This window comes from Oryzias latipes (genome assembly GCF_053564925.1).
Source record: "Oryzias latipes strain Hd-rR chromosome 1 unlocalized genomic scaffold, Olatipes_Hd-rR_3.1 chr1_Y".
NCBI lineage: Eukaryota > Metazoa > Chordata > Actinopteri > Beloniformes > Adrianichthyidae > Oryzias > Oryzias latipes.
The window spans coordinates 827,989-845,839 of NW_027616335.1; the positions used below are offsets into that span (position 1 = coordinate 827,989).

The 17,851-nt window shown below is 39.0% G+C and overlaps 1 protein-coding gene and 1 long non-coding RNA gene across 2 annotated transcripts in view; one reads left to right on the forward strand and one right to left on the reverse strand.

Moving 5' to 3' along the window:
- Positions 1 to 17,851, forward strand: part of LOC144990221 (uncharacterized) — a 280,096-nt gene that overhangs the window by 117,268 nt on the left and 144,977 nt on the right. The gene's annotated exons all lie outside the window — the stretch shown is intronic.
- On the reverse strand, positions 12,971 to 16,383 carry LOC144990447 (uncharacterized). The gene is made up of 2 exons (XR_013654437.1): positions 16,290 to 16,383; positions 12,971 to 16,200 (listed from the first exon to the last, which is right to left on the reverse strand). It is a non-coding gene; the product is annotated as an uncharacterized LOC144990447 (long non-coding RNA).

Genomic DNA, 17,851 nt, shown 5'->3' on the forward strand with positions numbered 1-17,851 from the left:
TATCTTAACCTTAACTTCTGATCATTTGTGTATTCTTTACCAAACAGATTCAGGTCACTACAAAATCCCCAAGTATCAATAAACCACATGACAAAGATGAAGTACGTAAAAGTTATTTTCCTTTTCTCCGAATTTTCTTGTGACGATTCTACCCTTGGATTTTTGTGATGTTCTGTTTTCCTCGTCAGTCTCACCAGGTCAAGGTTGGTTATCCACTGCTGTCTTCATTTAGTCAATTAAAGATCATTTCATTTAAGTTTCTGGTTCTTCATTGTCGGGACATCTGCTTTTTGTTTCACTGTGAATTTTGTCGTGATAAAGTTTATTTGTCAAATGCTGCAGTTTCTGATAACAAGCAAGGGCCCTGTTCCAGAAAGCCGGTTATGCTAGTTACCAACGGTACGTTTGAGGCTAAGGAAGCGGATAGCCTCAACTTTCGGTTCCAAAAACGGAGGCATGTTTCAGGGTATGTCAAGTTGCCATAGCAACTTATGAACATAACCTGCTCTGGAGTAGGTTTAGTTGAAGGTTAGTTGGTTTCAGAGAGGTGGAGCATGGCGTGTCAATTTGAAGATGATTTAGTGGATGAAGAAGCTCAGATAATACTTTTTTCCTCCGTGAGAGGCTGATAAGACCACATATCGATGTTGTAAACTTTTTTACATTGATCTAACTATATATATATATATATATATATATATATATATATATATATATATATATATATATTTCTTTTTTCTTTCCCCAAAAATATTTTGCATCACAACCTTGCTTTCTGGAATACCCCTCAAGTTATAATAATGATATAATTGTCAAGTTCCTGACAATTATAGTGTAAAACAAACATTAAAGAAAGGAATCTTAAGCTGTTCGGTATATCCAGATCTCCCAGAATGATTTGGACAACAGCTGAACAAACACAGACAGGAAAGAAAATTTCTGCATGAGTTTTTTTTTCAGGAAATGTATTATTCATGAAACCGTGAAACGATATGTTCAAAAGTACCTTTCTCCGCCAACACATTAAACGGTGAAAAAAAAGTTTTAACATGGTAGAACATTCCAAAAGGGGATTTGGATATTCAACATCTTCCTCAGAATAAGACATCATTGTGTCTAAAATGTCTTAAAAAACTATGCTTATCTCTATTAGTCCTTGCTAACTACATTCCTGTTACTACTTGATTCTCTTTTCTGATTGCTTTCTGGCGGTTTAGATGCTGGTGTGACACTTTTTATGCCGTTCAATAAAGTTAAAAAACAAAACAAAAACTATCTTTATCTCTTGTCATTCATGGATATTAAGATGATAATATTTCATTTGGATTCTTTTTAAGAGCTAATTTTTTTGCCGACAAATATATATCTGCATTTGGAGACATAAAAAGGGCTGGACTGCAGGTCTTGTAGTTTATTTGTTCATAGTTCAGGAAAAAAAAGTGTCCCAGGAGTTTCCATGTAAAGAACAAGGCAAACCAGTCTTCATAATGAGTTCTCCGGTTTATCAGTGTGTCAAAAAAAAGTTGTAGACTATAAACAAACATTGTATAGACTTACACTTGTGTACCGTAGAAGTGCTTTGAGTGGTCAGCCAGACCACAGAAGCCCATTTCCACTTAACATTCTTTAGAATATAAATAGTTGGGGAAACACACAAGTATTAGACATAAATATCATTTTTCTTTCTGTATCCAAAGAATTACAATTGTATACAACTCTTTTTCCTTGTAATCACATTGTGGTGGTAATGTAGCCTAATTTCTGTCTGGGAAACATCCACAGGCAAATATTGTTGTAACAAATGAAGCTCTGCATGTAGACTCGTGCAGCAGAGCTGGCAGGTTAATAACAGCCTTTTTTTCCTTTGCTTTTTCAAAATGATCTTTTTTGTTATTTTATTCAAAAAAGCTTAATAAAATTATTGGATTAGCATGTAGTAAAAGAAAAAGCAGTGTCAAACTTTTTCAATTGTGATTGTGTTCTTCAAAAATTCTCAAAGTAAAAAACAGAAACTGCTTTCAAATAAGTTAATTACAAACTTTTTGATTTTTTTTTTTGGCTTTTTTGTTTTCATATATAAAATCTAGATATAGTATTTTTCAAATAATTTGTCACAGCAGCCAAAAAATGCACAATAAAGAGGAAAAAAACTCATATACACACTAAGTTGGACAATAAGTTGCACTTTTGGGAGAAACTTTTTTTAATAAAATACACGAACAAGAACGATACTTTAATCTTGAAAGGCTAATCAAAATAACAAGAGATTATACATTTGCATGTTTCAGTAGGATAACACATTGATGCTTACGCTACAATCACATATTCAACTGCCACCATGCGATGTGGAGGCATCGGCGGGACCTTCAATATTTCATGCCCCCGCCCCAGCTCTGATTGGACGATGTGTAAATATCTCCATGCGGCGGCCTTACATGTCAAATGCCACCGGCCACCAGCAGCCCGGTAACCTGGGAGGCATATAAAAGGTGGGCCATTCTGCCTGTCACTAGACTGCCACTGTTCGACCTTGAAATTTGCTCGGCTGGCCACTGACCGATGTAATATTTGAGAGAAAAATCGTCCGGTTGCTGTAAAATTTGAACTTTTTCTTAAAACCTCCATATCCCCCATACAGCGTGTAAAAATACGACTGACGTCTTCCGATTACAAATGCCGCCACACGGGCACCTGCCAAATTTGCTGAAAAACTTTGGTTTGCCTCGTGGAATTTTTGGGTTATATGACCGTGGTCTTTCTTTGCCTTGAAAACAGGCTTCCTTTACTGCAATGCCAGAATGAACAAGCAGTCAACCTCCTGTAGACTCATTTATTGTAACCATTTTATTCCCCACATTTTGGTTTGGTCTACTCGTCGAATATACATGATTGGTTAAAATGTAAGTGTGCAGCGTTGCTAGGTTGATGGCAATTTTCACATTTCTCGCTGTATGCACTCTCCTCTAAATATGACATAAAGGGTTGCATGTATCTTTAGAAGTAGAGCCTTCTCTGATGTAGCATATATCTTTTTAATTATCCCACTCTTTCTTGGTGTTAACGGACCTGTCGAACCAAAATGCTTTTACTTCAAACCCTTAAGACTAAATGTGTTGTTGCACACCTGTTTGCATGAACTTATGTCTTTCTTCTTTTAGAATACAAGCAAAAGTGGTTGTACACTGAGCATAGAAGTGTCTTTGCACTAGCCCTAAAGGGATGTGTTTTTGTTAATGACAACATTGCTGGGTAAACTGCTACTTCTCCTTACATGTTCTTATTCCTACTCCACCTCCCTAACATTTCCGAAAGAAGCACTACCTTATAATAAAAGTAATTTCTCAGTATGAAATATGTAAGAGTTTTAATCATAAATTGTGGCTGAGTGAGTCTTTGTTGATTATTTAAGAAGCTGGAGGGATTTCTGATTCTTGTCGATGTGTGCTTCTCAAAAGGTTATACAAGATAGGAAGTATATTTTTTTGCAAGTACATTCTCTTTTTTGCCAGATTTCCCAGACTGGCTCCATGTGGAGACGTCAGAGTTGGTGCACACCATCCCTCTCCCTTCAGTGCACACAGTCTGTCACAGCGAGCGCGGGGATTTATCTCTGACAAATAAATCTGGAGCTATGATGACGAACTCTAGCTTAGACATGACTTGTAGCTTGCCTTGCCCACTTGTGCACCACCAATTGGCCCATCTGTCAATCATCTGGCCTCATGATTTTCATGTGCCTCGGATTATGTATCGTTTATCATTACAGCTCATCCAACCCCTGGAGCTGTCTATCATTTAACATAATCATCTCAGTTTCTCTCTCCCTCTCAGAAGGTTGCCTGCCTCCTTCTCCTTCTGCAGCTCCCTCTTAAATCATTTTTACTGTCAGAGGCACACTACAAAGTCTGCCCCTCCCTTTTCCTCCTCCACTTTCTCCTACTCTTTCTCTCATCTTTCTTGCTCCCTGCCCTGGATTTAAAACCTAATGAGTCCTCCACATTTCCTCTCTGCCGCTGGTAATTTCCACCACCATTAATGTATCGAAATGGCATTTTAAATGCCAACGGCATCCAATATCAGCAATCTATACATCTTAAATATGGAAAAATGTAGGAATTTCAAACTGTTATGAAAATGTAATTGATGATATTGTAAACCTCATCTAAACTTTTGTACTCACTGATTTTCACAAATGTGAAGAAATAAATCAACTGTAGTTTTTTTAAGAAGACCTTTCATGTCCAATCTCAGAATCTTAATAATAATGGGTAGGGAGTGCTTGTGTCTACTGCTGGTAGAGATGAAAGAAGTGAAGAAACAAGGTTTTTTATATTATAGTTTAAAATAATTATTTACTGTATTTATAAAACCTTAAAGACCCACTACAATGAAAATCATGTTTTTGGTGTTTCCAACATGTTCTTGCGGCATTTCTCTTAAGATGAAGGACATATATAAAAATTTCTCCTTAAAATTATATTTTTGAATATTTCTTTAGCTCTGCGACAAACTGGCGACCTGTCCAGGGTGTACCCAGCCTTCGCCCAACAGTAGCCAGGTTAGGCTCTGGCAGCCGTGTGGCCCCAAAAGGGACACAGCAGGTTAAGGCAAGGCAAGTCAAGGCAAGGCTAGTTTATTTGTATAACACAATTTGTACTCAAAGTAATTCAAAGTGCATTCAAAGTGGTAAAGAAAATGAAGGGATTTATGAGTATTTCTTTATTCAAATTGTTGTGAATCAGGAGCAGATTTAAAACTTCCATTGGAAAAAGCTTGCAAATGTGATGTACAAGTTACTACAGCAAGCCGCAAGCTCCCTGCTCATAGAGGTATTTTGGTGCCATTATTCCAAATGCAGCACTCACTGTTTTGAGTGTAAAACTTTTGTAAACAAAACAATTTTACTCTTGAAACTTCAAAATATGTGTAATCAAAATAATTTTCACTTGTCCCTCACTCATCCTTGTGCCCGTCTCCAGCTAGTGCAGAACGCTGCTGCACGCTTCTTAACTGGAACGTGGAAGAGAGAGCATATCACACCAGTTCTGGCTTCTCTACACTGGCTGCCAGTTCATTTCAAAATTCTTTTATTTGTTTTAAAATCTTTAAATTGGTTTGGCTCCGCCCAACCTCTCTGGGCTGCTACAGCTGCATTTCCTTTCCCGCTCACTTAGATCAGCTGACCAGCTGCTCCTGGATGTGCCAAGGACACGGTGGAAACTCAGAGGGGATGATGGGGCATTCCATTGTTGGCCCCAGCTTGTGGAATGCACTTCCTATGCAGGTTAGGCAGGCCTGTTCACTGAATGATTTTAAATCCAAGTTGAAAACTCACTTTTTCTCCCTGGCTTTTAACTCCGTGTGAGTTGATGCTTTTATTGGTTTGTATTTATTTATTTATTTTTATTGATTTTATGCTGTTTGTTTTAGATTGTTGTTTTGTTTTTATCCTGCGTTGTTAAGCACTTTGGTCAGCCTCTGCTGTTTTAAAAGCGCTTTATTAATAAAGTTGTCTCGGCTTGACTTGACTTGAGAGAAATTCCTTGTCTTTTGGGCTTGAAACAGAGCAGGGCACCGTATTACAAATGTGCAATAAAACCTTCCAATCACAGACATGGACATGGTCAATGCTAATTGGTCAGAAATTATCTTTCAATTAGCTGACTTGATCAACTTTGTGGGTGATGGGAAGAATTGGAAATGCCTTTTGCTGTTTCAAGTGCAAAATTATATTTTGAGCACGCTAAATTTGTATAAAAGTTTTACACTTAAAACAGTGAGTGTTGCGCTTGGAATAATCGCACAAAAATCCCTCCATGCCTGTTCCGCACCATTCTGAAGCATCTGCTTTAGACAACTAGATCCACGCCATTTTTTTTTGCATTGATAATGTTAGTTGTGAAGGACTTTAAGCCAACAGGAGAGCTTATAAACAGATGGATAAAAAAGGGGGCAGGCGCCAACAGTCCCACCCACAACTGAGAGGCAAATTTCTAATGAACTACTGCCGCTCTGTTGAAACAATGTTCTAAAAAACAACACAGGTTTTTAGATTTTGTCTTAAAATGGCATAATTATAATTAAAAGATGATTAGGAACAATTTCAAAATAGATCAAAAGATAAATGTGGTTTTGACAGATTTGACAGATATGTATATACCAGTGTGGTAGGTAATGCAAGATAATATATTAAGCTCTTATGTAAGAAAAATGTCTTATCTGGAACTAAAGGCTAAAACCTAACATTTAAAACCTCAATCATTACAAGTCTAAGGTTTAAGTTTTAATGACATCCCTACCTTACTATTCACAGTTAAATTGTTGAAATGGCCACTGAACGGGAGTAAATTTAATTCAAATTAGGCCCATTTTTACAACACACATATTGCACAAGAGTCATGTTCAGGCGCTTTACATAAAACTAGTTAAGTCTAATTAAATACGGCTAAATTATTATAATTTAATATCTGTTAAATTCCAAATTAGCTTAATCCAGTTTAATCCAATTTATATAATCAGATTCTGAAGGGCTACGAAACGGAAAGACATACGGAGCACAAAGAATCTCAGATTTCAAACCGCTAAAGGATTTTTTTTTCTCTCACAAATGGTGACAGAACAATAAACATGTGTGTAACTGTGTTATAATGTGAAATATGTCAGGAGAAGAAGTAAAGGGATTTTCTATGAGCCTGTGATAAAGAAACTAATTATAGCAGAAGCGAGATAAACAAGATGGGATACAATGCGCCTTAACGCAAAGATTTGCAATTGTGGCTCTGACTCAGAAGCATAATCATGAAAAAAGCTCACCGATATTTTAAAGCAGTGGATTTTTGCATGCTGATCCTTCTTAGTGGACATCCTCTGGAGAAGGCATTTATTTTTAAACTAGATCTTCCTGTCTCAGCTTTAATTCATGGCTAGAAGGATTGAAAATCCTTAAAATTTAAAAATAATAGTATTGTTTTTCTATCTAACATCTTCTTTTCTATCTTTCATAAATGAAAAACACGTTTATGAATAACGTTGGCTGTTAAGGCTTTTTGCCCTTCTACAAAGGTAAACGGCTAGAATGCAGTCCTTAGTGCTATCATGAATGGTTCCATTCTTTTTTTAGCTATTTCTAATAACCTAATGAGTGTTTAGTTGCAAAACAGAACAGGGAAGGTCAGACCCGGTTTTTAAAAGGGGGTGGTACAATTATAAAAACAACAACATAAAACATGGTTAAAAAAGCCAGAATAAGCCTAGTTTTCGTCTGTGGTCCCCTGATGTTAGATCATATCAGTTCATCTTTACTTATAACTATTATATACTTTGTAATGCAAAGTAATGCATACAATTGTCTGTTAACATGCTATTTGATAGTTAAATAATGCTTAATTATGCATTAACTAGCATCAATTAAGGGACCCTAATGATAAAGTATTACCCTATCTTCTCCTTTGATCTATTTGACATGTGTTGTAGGTTCTATGTTGAATGCTCTACCTTACACTGTTTTATGCATTTGCCGGGCTTGGGACCAACACAAGCAGGACACAGCTTTTTTCAACTGCTTTTCCATCTTTTTTTTTTTGTCTTTTTTTATTTTTATTTCATTGTATTTTATGTATTTTGATGTTTTTTCTTTTTGTAATTGCCTTTGTTTATCTGTTATTTTTTTAGTGGGTAATTTTTTTCAAAAAATCAGACAATTTGGGATTTTTGCGTTTCAGGGGGCAGTCACAGCATTTGGGGGGACAGTAAACCCCCCCTTGCCCATGCCTATATGCGGCCTTGGCTGAAGTGAGTTTGCAGTACATTTGTATTTTTCTCCTAAAAGAAAAGTGTAACAACAGCTAACCATATTAAATACTTTTCATCAACCACATTCTGAGAATTTAAGCTGAAAAAGAGGAGACTCATCAGCCTTAACATGTTAAAAAAAACTTGCCAAATTAAAATCCTGCCTCACTGTGTGTTCCTCGGAGCAAATTGTGACTTATGGGTGCTTCATTTACTTTTGTTTCCAATTTTCTCCATCTGTCATGAGTAATATGCATGACCTACTGGGCTGTGGTGGTGAAAAGTCCACACATATTCTGTGGCATCAGCCCAGTCTCAGAGCAAAATTCCCCCTCGCTGCCAGCAGTAGTAGCCACTGGTGCTGGAATCAAGCATGCTGATATTAGCTGTGAGGGGGCGCAAGGAGCCTCTTCTGTGTGATCTCTGTATCTCATTGCTGATGGAAAGGAGATAGTGTGTGGGAGCGAACACATGCAAATGTGCATGGGAGGGGCAGATGAACAGAAAAGACTGAATTGATTTGTGGAGAATTTGCAGACAGCTAAACAATGAGAGTGGAAGGCTGGGGGGGAAAAAAATCAGAAAAAATGCTCTGTTTGATATTAAAAATTATATGCGGTTCCATTTTCACTCCTGTTTGACATCTATATACTTTGCTCTGCAGATCTGATGCATGTATTTTTTGGAGATTCTAAGCAGCAGAAAACGTCGTTACTTATTTTAGCTTTCTTTAAAAATGTAAACCACCAGCTGGAGACAATACTGGACCATACTATAATGGAGCTCAGTCAGCATTGCTGAAGAGAAATGTCTCAGTGTGTTGGAATTATCAAGACAGCAGACTCATTTAGGACTCATTAAATATGAATAGATCTTCTGCGCAAGGAACAACGCAGTGCAGATCCCTCATTAATGCAGGACTCGGCTCATTTTGGATTGTTTTTTTTTCTTTGCAACATTGATCTTTCAGGGAGGTAAGCGTCTCTCATCCTGGCAGGCTGAATCAGAAAAAAAAATAGTTCAGAAGTCTTTTTCTTCCCCAGGTAATCTCTGCAGAAGTTCCTGAACTGAATCTGTTCATTGCTGAGGCTTATTGCCACTAAGATTGTCATTTCAAAGCTGGGTCTATTAGAAGAAAATGCAATATTATATCCATGTGTATAATGTTTTTCTGAATCATTGTCACTTTAGGGCAGAGGGTGGATATTATCCTATAAAGGTCTGTAATTATGATTTCAGTGATTAATTGGAAACAAATAAGAGAATTCTAATAACAAGCGAATCATGTATTGTTAGCAGGAGGGTTTTTTGCTTCAAAAACAATCTTTCAGTCTGTTGATGTTGACTTGTGATCCCAGAATGCTCATCTTAATGATTTCATTGCTTTGTTTTGATTTGTTCTCTTACTTTTTGTAGCATTTAAATGCTTTCCTTATTGTGTGAATATATGTGTGCATGGATAAATGAGAGTGTGACTATGATGCGCTGTGGGCCTTATCAAGAGAAGCATTATTTGCCATTTACCATTCTTTAATTACTGCAATTGTTACACTAAAAACTCCACGGGAAGTAATCATGATGACAGAATCACATCTTTTTTGGAGTGTTTTGGTTGCTTGCTCAAAGCCCAAGCAGCTGGGCGTTTCTGCTTCATTTTCAGGCTGCTCTGAGGTCAGCACAACGGCACTACTCTGTACTGTACAGTAATTTGACTCCAACGAAAAATCAGTGAGTTGTTGGAGATTTTGTGAAGGACCAGAGGAGTCACAGGACTAAGAAAAAATCTGCGAACACACGAAACTGCGAATAATAAAACGCTAGTACACGGGGGAACACTGTACTTTTTAAAAGTTCAGGAGCCTAAATGGGGCTTAAACTGGTGCTTCAAAAGTAAAAGGGGGAAAAAAAAGCCAATTCTTTCCAAAAACACTAAAGAGTGATGACAGCAGGACAGGATGACGGAGAACACTTTGATGTGGCTAAGATACTTTATTTACATCACTGCACTGCGTTTTCTCACACGCGGAAGTAAACACGTTTGTCACGACATGACCTTGGCCTTTTTTCAGAGCGTTGTACACATCACTCTGATTCATCAGACCGCTGAACTAGAATCTATTGCTGTGAGGTTCTGCAGAACTTTGGCCCGCTTCTCCGACAGCAATTTGACTAAGGCTCCGTGCATTCGCTGCTGCTGCTACGAACCACCTGAATCCATGTTTTATACCAGCAACAACATGGCACTAAGTTTCAGTTCGGTAACCACCCGAAGTAAAAACTAAGTAGTACGTGTCTCATAACGACAAAAACCGAGAAATTGACTAAATATTGATTTGAAGATCTGAAGATGATTGAAGATCTTGTTGTTTTAGTACCGTGTAGACCCACTCAAAGAGGCTAAATATTCTTTGCTGCTATCTAGCAGTCAAGGGTTTAAGTGGAAAACAAGGGTCAGACAATGAAGGATGCTCATAAATAATTAAATAAATATCTTCTTGACGGCATTTTAAATCAATACAGTTATCGCTAAATCAATTCTTCCCTACACCCCTACTTATAAGACTTTTTGAGGAAATGTTCTTCCGTTGTGGACCAAATGTACTAGAGTGAACATCTGTCTTTTTATGTGGTTTTTCCAACCACATTCCATGTTATTTGTAATATTTGAACATATTTGAAATATAAAAACAAACATCGTAAAGTTGATCTTATTGGTTTACTTGAATTTAAGCACAAAAATATCCAATGACCTCTTCAGTTTCAGTCCCACAAGCTTATTGATTCCATGCAGGAACAATGAAACTCTGCTTTGCAGTGTGATTATTGAAAAACAGAATAATGAAACAATGCTGATACTCGCATATAAATCGATGACATGAACGGTGACACAATATTCAACAGTCCGACCCAGAAAGTGTGTCTTGGTTCACAGGAATTGCAGCAGTGCAATCTTGGGATACATGCAGACTGTAGATCAATAAAATCTATTAGAATTTCATCATGCAGTTCCCATCAAAACTACAAGGTCAGTTTAAAGAATGCCTACGCATTTCTTTCCAGTAGACCAAAGTATATAGTTTTCATGGATAAGTGCTAAAACTTTAAAAGTTACCAAGTGGGATTATTTGCTGTGTCAGAATTTGCAGTGCAAGTACCCTTGACTGCAGTGAGATAAAGCATTATCCGGCTCCCTGCTTCACTGTGTCTCCCATCTCTGCCCTTCTTAATTTCTTCAGCCTATCCAAGCAATGCCTTTTTGTGATTCTCTTCTCCTTTTATTTACCTTTGTGTCATCAGGCACATGAAACAGCTTTAAAAAATACAAACATTGTACTCACTCCCTCAGAGATAACAGGTAGTTTCCAGAGCAGAATTTTAATTTTCCATGTTTTCCCTTCGGTTAAATGTCACCTTCAGGAGCATTTTTTTTTTTAATGATAAATGGCTGATGTTTTTTAAATGCAAACACAACTAGGAAGACCTGTGTGGACTTGTTAAATGTTCTTTTCTGCAGCTAACGTCACTGTAGAATGACACGACTAGCAAAATAAACGAAGGATTAAATGAATATGCAGCTAAGGTTTGTCAGCATACACTGGCTAAAATAAACACCCTAAAAGATGGAATGCTTTTGGGTTAGTATGTTTAAACATATCCGTTTGCATATAAAGTTTTAAAGGTATACTGGGGGTTTTCCTTTTGCCACCCTTGACATCAAATCTCAGCAGCTCAGCCAGATTGGGCCTGATAAATTTTAGGATGGGAGATCTTCTGGGACTATCAGGTGCCTTAAAGACCCACTCTGAAGAAAATTGTGTTTTTGGTGTGGTTAACATGTTCTTTAGACATTTTTGTCTAAAGACTTCCTGTGACGTCATTTCCGGGTGAGCTATTCCCAGTGCTAGTTGTGTGACTGCTGTCCTCTTGTTTGGCATTAGCCTTACTACTATTGCTTACTCTAAGGGTTATCTGGGTTAATATTCACATCTAGTACCTTTTATTAGCGAATTCACCACTGTTAAACCGCTTGCTGTTCACTTTTCTCATTTTGCTAAATAAACCACTTCTCTTTACTTAAACACCGCTAGCCTTAGCTTAGAACCTAGTATGGCCACCACCACTCCTTCCGCCTCTCCTCCTCTCTCCTGCCCCATGTGCCTTATGTTTAGTGATGATCCTGCCTCCTTTAGTGAAGATAGCGGTAGGTGTGTTAAGTGTAGTCTTGTGTTAGACTTGGAGGCGAGGCTGGAGCAGTTAGAAGCGCGGCTCCGCACAGTGGAAGTTAAGCCGGCTAGCCAGGTCGTTACTCGTAGCGCGGGCCGCGCTACCAGGGCTAACTTAGTTAGCACCCCAGCGCCCTCCCAACAGCCGGGAGACAGTCAGGGGTTTGCACCGGTTGGGAGGAAACATAGTGCTAAACGCAAAAACTTAGAGCACCCGAGACTCCACGTTAGTAATAGGTTCTCCCCCCTCAGCGACACACCCGCTGAACACTCAACTCTGGTTATAGGCTCTTCTGAAGTTAGAAACGTGGAGCTCCCAGCGGCTACTGTCAGGTGTTATCCGGGGGCCAGAGCTGGTGACATCGAGGGGAACCTTAGGATGTTAGCTCAGAGTAAGTCTAGGTTCCGTCGAGTCGTGATTCACGCAGGCGGTAATGATGCCCGACGGAGACAGTCAGAGGTGGTTAAGTTAAACGTAGCTTCGGTGTGTAAACTGGCTAAGACGATGTCCGACACTGTAATTTTCTCTGGTCCCCTGCCGAACTTAGTCAATGATGAAATGTACAGCCGCTTTTCATCATTTAACCGCTGGCTTTCTAGATGGTGCCCAGAAAACGGCGTTGGTTTTGTGGATAACTGGAGCACGTTTTGGGGGAAGCCCGGTCTCATGCGGAGAGACGGCGTCCATCCCACCCGGGACGGTGCCGCTCTTCTTTCTAGAAACATTTCTGCTAGCCTTAGTCTGTTAACCTGACAATCCAGAGACGAGACCCGGGCGCAGAGCAGCAGTGGAAACGCTCCTCTGAGCCTCCCTTAGGGTTAGTGCCGGTGCAAAACCCATGCAGGGAAAGTCAAGCAGGTCCTAGCTTTAGCTTATGTGCTGAAAGACAAATGAAAGGAGCGCGTCATAGAAACCTTAAAGTGACAGACAGCAGTTCTCACAAGCAGAATTATGATGTAATTAAATGCGGTTTATTAAACATTAGATCCATTTCCTCCAAGTCCCTCTTAGTCAACGAGTTAATTACTGATAAAAACCTTAGTCTTTTAGCCTTAACAGAAACTTGGCTCCATCAGGATGACTATGTTAGATTGAATGAAGCAACCCCCCCCACTTATGCTAACTATCAGAAATCCAGGATTTCAGGGAAAGGAGGTGGTTTGGCAGTAATATCACAGTCTAGCTTACTTCTCAGCCCTAAAGTTAAAAATGCTTATAATTCATTTGAAAGCATCATATTGTCTTTAAGTCACCCAAACAGGAAAACTCGAAAACCTGTTTTACTCATAATTATTTATCGCCCCCCCGGCCCATATTCAGAATTTTTAACTGAGTTTTCCGACTTCCTATCGACTATTGTCTTAGATTCTGATCAAATTATAATATTAGGGGATTTTAATATTCATGTTGATGACCCCAGTGACTGCCTAGGAACGGCTTTTGCAGCTTTATTAGATGATGTTGGTTTCACCCAAAGTGTGAATGAACCCACTCACTGTCATAAGCACACCCTGGATCTTGTTCTAACCCATGGTATAGAGATCAGCCAGCTGAGTGTCCTTCCTCTTAACCCCATCATTTCTGATCACTTTATGATTACCTTCCAGCTTACACTGGAACATCCTTCTGCCCCAGTGAATAAGAAACAACTCAGAAGAACCTTAACTGACCGTTCTGTGTCTGAGTTTAAACACACAGTTCAGCCAGTACTTAGTGATGTTCTGAGAAAATACTCTGAGACCAGCTCCCATAGTATCAGTCCTAGTATAAATGACCACTTTGTTAATGATGCCTTACAAGCCCTCAGGAGTACACTCGATGTTGTTGCCCCCTTGAAACCTAAGTTCGTCAGACAAAACCGAGTAGCACCGTGGTTTAACGCTGAAACTCGTTCTCTTAAACGAGAAACCCGTAAGTTGGAAAGAGAATGGCGCCGCTCCGGTTCAGAGCAGTCTCTGGATATCTGGAAACATAGCCTATTAAATTATAAAAAAGCTCTGCGTAGAGCTAGAAGCCAGTACTATTCAACCTTAATATCAGAGAATGGAAACAATCCAAGATTTCTTTTTAGCACTATAGCTAAATTAACTAGCAGTCAGAGCTCAGTAGAACCACATGTTCCTGTTTCTCTCAGCTCTGATGATTTTCTTACATTTTTCGATAGTAAAATCTCAAATATTAGACATAAGTTAAATCAAGTTATTCCTACTATCAGCCCAGAACAGGCTGAAGCGGTAAAAATGGAGGCATCCATAGAAACCTCTGTAACATTAGACTGCTTCACTGCTGTGGATCAAGCGGAAATAACATCAATTATTACGTCCTCCAAATCCTCATGTCTGTTAGACCCAATTCCCACTAGACTTTTTAAAGAAACTTTTCCCCTAATTAATGATCCCATATTAACAATGATAAATGCCTCTCTGGAAACGGGTTACGTGCCACAGTCTTTTAAATATGCAGTTGTTAAACCTCTTCTGAAAAAGCCCAGTTTGGATCCTAGCATCTTGGCCAACTATAGACCGATATCAAACCTGCCCTTTATTTCTAAAATCTTAGAAAGAGTTGTAGTTAAGCAGCTTTACTGCCACCTATAGGACAACAGCCACTTTGAAGACTTTCAGTCGGGGTTTAGACCTCACCACAGTACGGAAACTGCACTAGTTAGAGTCTCTAATGACTTGTTATTGGCCTCAGAAAAGGGACTACTTTCTATTCTGGTCCTGTTGGACCTCAGTGCTGCCTTTGACACTATCGACCACGGTATTTTACTCCATAGATTAGAGCAGGACATAGGGATCAGAGGATCTGCTCTCCAGTGGTTTGAATCCTATCTGTCTGATAGGTATCAGTTCGTTAATGTAAATGGCCATTCCTCTCAGTGCACTCGAGTCAACTATGGAGTCCCACAGGGCTCAGTCTTGGGACCGATCCTGTTTACGCTTTATATGTTACCCCTAGGAAACATAATCAGGAAACACAGCATTAATTTTCATTGTTATGCCGACGATACGCAGTTGTATTTATCCATGAAGCCTGACCAGAATGACCAGATAGAGAAACTGAACGCCTGCATCAGTGACATCAAGACCTGGATGACAATTAATTATCTCCTCTTGAACCCAGAAAAAACTGAGGTCATTATACTTGGTCCTAAAAACCTCAGAGATGCTCTGTCTGCTCAGATAGTCTCCCTGGATGGTATAAGTATAGCCCCCAATTCCACAGTTAGAAACCTTGGGGTTTTACTTGACCAGGATTTATCATTTAAGGCTCACATATCTCAGGCATTTAGAACTGCCTTTTTTCACCTGCGGAATATTGCTAAGATCAGAAATATACTTTCTAAGAGTGATGCTGAAAAACTCATCCATGCATTTGTTACGTCGAGGCTGGATTACTGTAACTCCTTGTTAGCAGCGTGTCCTAAGAGTTCCTTAAGAAGTCTCCAGCTTGTTCAGAACGCAGCTGCTAGATTGTTAGCTGGAACCAGCAGAAGAGATCACATCACTCCTGTGTTAGTTTCGCTCCATTGGCTCCCAGTTGATTCTAGAATTAAGTTTAAGATCCTCCTGTTAACCTAAAAGGCCTTACATGGAATGGCCCCGTCCTATATTAAGGACCTCATAGTCCCTTACCAACCAATTAGAACACTTTGCTCGCAAAATGCAGGACTGCTTGTGGTTCCTAGAATTAGTAAAAGTACGGTTGGAGGTAGAGCGTTTAGCCACCAAGCCCCTGTCTTATGGAATAAACTCCCAGCTCATGTAAGAGAGGCCGACTCAGTTTCTACATTCAAAGTTAGACTGAAAACATTCCTCTTTGGACAGGCTTATTGTCAGACTAGTTAGTATTCAGAGATTATTTAACTTAATGTTAGTTTGTTTAAATTAAACTTAATAATAACTATTTCTTTTAAAAGGCTGCTAGAAGTTGAAGCTGGGGTAACTATGGTGCACTGGGGTTCTGTCCTCTTTCCTTTTTTACTTCTACCCTTCCTCTCCTCTATTCTTGATCATAATTTATCATTTAGTTCTCCATGCCTCTGTTTGGTGCAGTGCGATTCATGTATTGTCCCTCTTTTCCTCTCCCCTCCTGGGGAGTGGGAGTGCTTCCAGACTCCAGTTGGCTCATCCGTGCTCCAGTTCCTGACCGTTTACCTCGCCTCTGCTCCTGCTCCTACACCTGGCTGTGGATCCTGCCTCTGGCTCATCTCTGGCTCGTCTCTGCTCTGTGCCTGACCGAGTACCTCGTCTCTGCTCCTGGTCCTACACCTGGCTGTGGTTCCTGTCTCCGGCTCGACTCGCGCCTTTGACTGTCCCCACAACCACGGCTGGATGAAGCTCGTCTGCTGGACTTTTATATATGTAGTTGTAGATTTAGATCAGTTAATTCTTTTCTAAGAGTTCTGGTAAATCGCCTGTCCGTCCTGGGGGAGGATCCCTCCTTCATGTGGGCACCCCTGAGGTTTCTTCGTTTTTTCCGGAATCCGGTTTTTTGGGGAGTTTTTCCTTACCGCGAAGGGGGGTCTAAGGGCAGGGATGCCAGTATAGCTTAGTCAGTTTGTTAGTTCATTTTAGTATTTTTCTATTGAACTCTTTGTATTCGTGATCCTTTTGATTTCATGTTTTACTTCGAAGCCCATCGAGACGACTGTTGTTGTGATTTTGGGCTATACAAATAAAATTGAATTGAATTGAATTGAATGATGGAGGATATATATATATATATATATATATATATATATATATATATATATATATATATATATATATATATATATATATAGCTTAGCAATGAGACAACATAAATTAAAAGACCACTGGGAACGCTTTTAGATTAGATCAAAAGATGATCGGAGTGGGACTTTAACTCAATCTAATCACTTGAGTGCACTTTCCAGTGTATCCTTGTGCTTCAGGACCAGATACGGTAAATGTAAAGAGTTGGGTCAGGACAGACATCTGCCATAACATTGAAGCCAAATCACATGTGTAAATCTTAAGGTGATTGGCTGTGGCAACCCCTGGAGGGAGTTTTTAAAAACCAAACATCTTTAAAATTAAAAAGAAAATGAAATCAAATATGTTAATATAATTGCCTATTTATGATTTTCTGTTTCTTAAACCAGCAGTTGTTCAGTCATTAAAAAACAAACAAACAAAAAAAAACATTGGGTGCTGCAGGCACACTTAAAGACGCCTATGAGGTAAACATCCAGCCAACCTTGTAGATGTCTTATACTCAGACACAAAGATGCAACATCACTGCTTCCAACCATTAAGCCATCCCATGTTGCATGCCAATAAACTAAAGGAGACAACAGCATCAGATGGAACACAGTGAAGGACAGGTAAAGCCCCATGTTCTCCACACACAGACAACATTCAAACAGGCAAACTTTTGAAATGTGATGCTGACTAGCATACTGTGTACCTCCCTTCTCCTTTCTTCTTAACTCCAATGGCTGGAATTGTTACACGGCACACTGGTGCCTTCAGGAACATTCTTAATATTCACTCATAAATCAAATCAAGCTTTAAGTTACCTCAGTTATCTTAAAATTTGCCAGACAAGTTACCGAAAAAGAAAGCCTTTTTGAATAAGTCCATCACACAAAAACTATTTATGACTTGTTTTAGTTTCCGAATAAACTAGATGGTAGGATAAACAAAGATCCAAGGAAAAATGTTAAGCTTACTACTGAAAAAAACATTGATCAATGATTGTTGTCGTATTTTAAGACAGTTTTCCTTAAAAACAAACATTTCTTTGACCCTATTGTCTCTCGTTTAATCTTCCAAAGCTTCTTCATTCAATGAGAGTAGAACTGAGA